Source organism: Diadema antillarum, unplaced genomic scaffold, assembly GCF_040938485.1.
Source record: "Diadema antillarum isolate AM-2024a unplaced genomic scaffold, OU_Dant_1.0 scf00000014, whole genome shotgun sequence".
NCBI lineage: Eukaryota > Metazoa > Echinodermata > Echinoidea > Diadematoida > Diadematidae > Diadema > Diadema antillarum.
The window spans coordinates 1763791-1769911 of NW_027270903.1; positions in this window are offsets into that span (position 1 = coordinate 1763791).

Sequence of the window (6121 nt, forward strand, 5' to 3'; positions counted from 1 at the left end):
GAATGTGGAATGTTCAAGCCCATGAAGCACAATTTCAATACGCATTTAACATCAGCATATTGGCAGCTGCCAAATGAACTGGAACTATTTTAATTAGCCAATTTTTGTCACGACATTCTATCCTTACAGGACATGCGCATAGCAGGCAGAAAATGTGTATGTTTCTCAGTTAGGTTTCCCTTCAAAAAATAGGTTAACGGAAGTAAAAAGCTGTAGCAAACATGTACATGTGAAACCTGTCGCAAAGAAAAATAGTCCACTGGAGCTATTTACCATATTTTATACATACCTGTAAATTAAACGGTCAACTTAATTCGTACCAAATTTAGAGGGTTTGTTGAGAGACGAATTATGTCTGCCAAATTGATGCTGATCAGATATTAGTACGAGATGCCTGATTATCTGGTTAATAAATAAATCCGTGAAGATTGAAAATGCACCGAACTCGCCTTGTTGTACGATCTGAACATCGGCTTCGTTATGGCGTTGTTGAAATCAGATTTCTCGTCCATTGATACCACGAAAATGACGCTTTTCATCTACACATCCAGAATGTAGGGCAAAGGTCACACATGTCCTATGGCGAGCAGTCAAGATTTGCACGTTGATGATTGTTTCAAAGTTGAACTCCGTGTGATCTCGACAATTAGACAATAAGCATATAGATTCCATCGAAGATGCTTTGCTCACTACGATTTGTCAGTTTAGATGGCAATTACTCTGGTGGTCAAATCTTATTTTGACGGGATTAACGTTTTAGTTACCACCCTCTGTGCAGGTGTAAATGAGAAAGTTGATAAGTTCGACGCACATTGGTGTACTAATTCTAATTAAGATTAAAATCTGTAGCCCTTGAAGGGAAATCATATTTCTTTTTGATTAAATGGACTTGACATGGTACTTACCGCAGTAATGAAAATCGTTGGTGGTCAGTCATATATATATATATATATATATATACAGGCTATTTTCACATTTACTCTCAATTAAACACGTGCATATACATGTATAGCTAGATACAGAGCTTGAAAGACATGTGAATTAATAGTCAGATATCATCAATTCAGATATTACAATAAAAGACATAAGATCTTATTTGTCAATTTATTTCATTCATGAAATCATGTGAGTTTTTTTTTATATCATATTTATTGGCTAAAATTCCAGTATCTACTCCATTTTTTTCCCACGATAGATCCAGTCAGACTGACACCGTGCCCAGTATATTGATGACTCCAGACGACATACAACCAAAGACAAAACTTGCCGCATAGATGAGAAGAAATGGATTGTCATCATAACTTGCGAATACTGAAGTTGCAAGAGTCTTTACGGGGCAGAAATTCTCATGGAAAATTTTGTGAAGAAGCCGCCTGTATGTCCACTAAACAATGTCTCATCAGTGCGATATTCTGTGTATAGTATATTCTATCAGCCATCTACCCATCAGGAATAATTCCAATGCATTCCATGAATCTTCTAGAATATTTCCGGTCATCCTAATTCATAGATACTCCCTTGTGTGTATTCATTGTGGTATGACGTCGAGATGACGCCCTCGTTCAATGGTACGCCGTCTAGATACCAAGATAGTGCTTCCGCCGGAAGTCCAGCCACAGCTGAACACACTGCTGTGGCGGGCTCGTTGGCAGACAGCCGACTTGGCACGTTCAGGGACATGTTCGCCTTTCCTGGATGCGAGAATTAAGGGCCAGAGAAGTCATCTAACCAATTAGAATGTAAACAAATAGTTGAAATAAAAAGATGATCATTCACATGATTTATACAATGCTACTATTATTTCAATAGTCTGAAATGTTTTTGCTTTTTGTTTTGCTTTGGGGTGTTTGTGTTCAAAAGACTGCGTCACCTGAACTATACCCTCATTGGAAAGGTTAATTCACAATAACCACACCATCAGATTTCCGGCGTAGCTAATACAATCTTACAATAAATACGACATTCTTTGAATTCCTGTGGTTGCTAGGGATGCATGGGAGATATTTCACAACCTGTGCCGATTCATACATGCCGTATATACATTATATCATTCGGAGAGAAATTCTTTAACTCAACAGGACCAAAGCTTCAAGATCGTTTTTTTATATGAAATAAAGTTTTGACTTCACTCACAGATTGATGCAACTATTATGTGAATTTTCTTATCTTTATCAAACGTTTTGCTGTTTAGGAGACATTTTAAGTTAAATAGTGTTGACAGTCCTTTTTCTTTCTGGAAAGACGAAAATGGAGAGCACAAAATCTTGCCAAATAGATATGTTTAAAAGTTCGCCGCTTACGGACTCTCGACTCGGTATGTTGCATTTATTATGAATGTTCAAGTTACAGACTCATGTATCTCTTAAATGCAACAATCTTCTGTCTACTTTATTCTGTGGATTATCGAAGCAAATATGAGGGACAAGATGCAAATCCCCCAATAAAGAAGTAGGCCTAATTCTACACAATCGTTAAGTGGTTCTAATGGACCATTTGCCTGCTTTGGAAAGATTTTAGAAAGTACCATTAACTTGATTCTATATTCTCTTACTTTCAACGCTTAGCGTGGATCTGGACTGATTGGAACCAACTCGACAGGTGTAGACGCCGGCGTGGTAGACGCGGAGGTCGGTTATGATCAACAAGGATATTCCCGCGCTAATATTCTCCTTCACCTCGAAATTAGACCAGAAGAAGGAGTTGTTGCAATGCCTGGCGCCATTTTGAAACAGATAGTTATTCGGGCAGTCATAGTTGTAGTAATCCCAGGAAAAAGATGGGCTCATTGCACCCTCAACGCGACATCTCAGAAAAGCTGTCTGACCTTCCGCGTGGGTGATGGAAGTTGGACTGGTCACCACTTCACTTGCAAGCGCTATTAAAGACAATTATATTGAAGAAATAAGATAATTAGGTTTTTCTTGCATCACATTTTCGAAAGAAAAAAATTGTTGGTTTTATTTTTCTGCAAGTCTGTTCATTTCGTTCCCTTACAAGTGCAGGCCCCCTAAAATACATGTACGACAAATATGGCGTGACTACATCGAAATTTGGGGCTATTCTCATGCCATGAAAGTTGATACTATTGTGAATATGATAAGTAGTGTCGCATTAATAGGTATGAAATGGGAAGGGGACATGTACAGTTTTACTTTGAGAGTTAAAAGACTTGAAAGATAAGTACATTTGACTCTTTACCAGATAATAGAAAAGCCTTGTATAAAATAATTTGTTTCTTTCTTAATGATTATTGAATGCACTGTGGCATTTGAGTTGCTAGTCACACGCATCGATGAATTTCGTTTCGTTTTCCTAACTTTTTATGTACCATACCTCCATGCTGTAGAGTAAAGAAACCCAATACAAGGGCCAGAACCAGGTGATTTGTCGAGGCAACGACTCCAGGAAAAATGTTCCCCGACATCTCTGACGATAACCGTTCGAGATCTGCATGGATGGAAAAAAGGAGAATGTTTACAGTTTCAATTGTCAGGATATATCTCGGAGAATTCATAGCTTTCTATTGGAGCTATCTAAACTTATGATGAGATGAAATTATCAAATCATTCAATATAATTATTGGTATAATACTATTTTTACGTGCTCAAATACTTCCCATTATTTCACTCGTAGGATCATTTGCAAAAGACAATTTACTTTCAGACACTGTCAAAACCGACAAACTTAGAATATTCACCTCAAAATTTAATCCCAAGAAATTCGGAGAGGATCTCGATGAAAATGTTCTTTGCGAAGTCACTCTGTCCTCTAATCTTGATTGCATCCGAAGTCGTTTAAGTATTAGCGATTGTTCTTTGCACATTTCTTTGGGGAGGGGGGATTTTATTTGGTAAAAAGGCAAGGATCCCTGAGAAAGGCGAAATTCTGTTGACAGAGAAAACAATGAACGGAAACTCATCACGTGATCCGCTTGGTTTTCTTCGTGGGAGTAATCACTCGTCTAGGTTCTGACAACAGTCATTACTTTGATCTCCGTCCAAATCTGATTCTAAGACTATAATTAAATGTTTACTCGCTTTCCCTGTTATGTTATATCAGATATGTTAATCAATACACTTTGGGAGATGCGAATAACATGAAATACTGCTCTTTCAGTTGTATAACCGTTTTTCATAAGACTCCTTCCGCATACAACTATATAAAGATTATATACATGACAGTTATGTACATTTGCACACTATGTGTAATGAGATTTTGTTTGTGCATTGTATTTATGACTAAGGATCATGTTTATACATAAGATCTATGGATAAAAGCAAAAAATTTAACCAAAAAAAAAAGGAGAATGTCTTGCTGCAACATATTTCTTTCTTCTGCATTTCTATGTAATATATTATAATATATATATATATATATATATATACATATATATGTATATATATATGTATATGCATGTACATATATACATATATGTATATATAGATATAGATATAGATGTCAAGAGTAAAAAAAACAGTCGTATAAACACCGCAGGAGCCAAAAAAAAAAAATTGGCTCCTGCGGTGTTTATACGACTGTTTTTACTCTTGATATCTATTTATTACACACCGGCGCAGAACTTTCATGTTTTAAAATTTATCTATACATATATACAAATATTCATACTAGTATATCAATATTGCACATGTATATAGACACGTGCAATATGAATATGTCTAATATACTAATACCTAATATACATATACATATATATATATTATATATATATATATATATAATGTGTGTGTGTGTGTTCAGTCATATGCATTTTATTTTCATATGATATTTCTTGTTTCCGATTAAGATTATGTGATTCAGTTACAGGCAGAATATGTATATATGACCACAAGTACACAAATATCTATAGGTTCAGTTCACTTAATTTATTTCACGATATTTCCATGAGAAGTACATTTTGCATTTGACAAAATATAATATACAAAGTGCAAAACTGACGCAAAGCAAAAAATCATACGATGATATGAATTATAGAAAAGGGAGATGTTATAAACCTTATATTCCTTTCTCGTCTTGTCCCCCCCCCCCCTACATTCGTTTCCTAATTATGACATGGATTACACAAGGTCTCTTTCACAAAATGTCATGGCTTTAAGTTTCGATTCCCTTATCGCTATCGCCCTTATCGCTATTGAAGTAGATTCTTTTCGAGAAGAATGTTCTATAAGCTTTAAATGTCTTGTACCTAAAAAAAGGTGACATGTAACTTCTTATTATTTTTCATAAATGAAACTAGCGTTTGTTTTTAGTGTAGTATCAAACTCGTGAAGTAAACTATTGGGAGTGAGAACTCTGGACAAGGGTTTAACGGGGAACATTCCTAGGCGTTACTCATTCATTTGATTCAAATATCAAATATCTATATAAATATATTGAAGCAATGAGCCTGTGGTGGCATAGTAAGTTGTCAAATACCATATTCCAATAAAACTTTGGGCTTATTCTATTTCGGCGTTTATGCATTCAATGCATCACTATTTCCTTATAGACATGTTAAAAAGTTCGGATCCCGCCAAAAGCCCTTGTCTTTGCACAAGATTTTGCACAGAATGCACAGTGGTGGAAAACAGGGGATCAAAATTTGAAAGACGACTCGTTTTGTTTCTCTCTCACCTTCTAAATGTGTCTTTTACGTGGTTATTTGTAGACATCAGTTTTATATTTCTTTCTTTTTTCAGAATGACAAGAAGTATTGGATATATGAGAACGAAAAATATATGTTAGTTTATACAATAACTTTCATGTGTCGAAAGATTAGAATGATTTACCATCTTTGGCTTGTCAAATATTTTACTAATCCGAGTCAGAGATCGTGATATTCACTACAACATTTGGAAGAAGATACCTTTCTCACTGATCATTTCGCTATGTCAATTTAAGCTGAAACACTTACTCGTTAAAATCCAGCAAACAGCTTTACTTAAGATAAGCAATTTTGATGACTGGTCGGTGTAACTCTGCATTTGACATTCATATGAATGACACTGAAATATTAGCATTGTGCTTGATTACTAAATTCTTCATGCTTTCTCGATTAGATGATAAACTATTAAATTGTTTAACATCTCAATCATGTCACACACACACACACACTCCCTCTCTG